Source organism: Colobus angolensis, unplaced genomic scaffold (assembly GCF_000951035.1).
Source record: "Colobus angolensis palliatus isolate OR3802 unplaced genomic scaffold, Cang.pa_1.0 Scaffold361, whole genome shotgun sequence".
In the NCBI taxonomy this organism is placed as follows: Eukaryota; Metazoa; Chordata; class Mammalia; order Primates; family Cercopithecidae; genus Colobus; species Colobus angolensis.
The window spans coordinates 813,195-813,613 of NW_012116944.1; positions in this window are offsets into that span (position 1 = coordinate 813,195).

Sequence of the window (419 nt, forward strand, 5' to 3'; positions counted from 1 at the left end):
CTACCATCAGAGTGAAGAGGCAACCTACAGAATGAGAGAACATTTTTACAATCTACCCATCTGACAAAGGGCTAATATCCAGAATCTACAAAGAACTTAAATAAATTTACAAGAAAAAATCAAACAACCCAATCAAAAAGTGGGCAGAGGATATGAACAGACACTTCTAAAAAAAAAGACATTTATGCAGCCAACAGACACATGAAAAAATGCTCATCATCACTGGTCATCAGAGAAATGGAAATGAAAACCGCAATGAGATACCATCTTAACACCAGTTAGAATGATTATCACTTAAAAGTCAGGAAACAACAGGTGCTGGAAAGGATGTGGAGAAATAGGAACACTTTTACACTGTTGGTGGGAGTGTAAACTAGTTCAACCACTGTGGAAGACAGTGTGGCAATTCCTCAAGGATC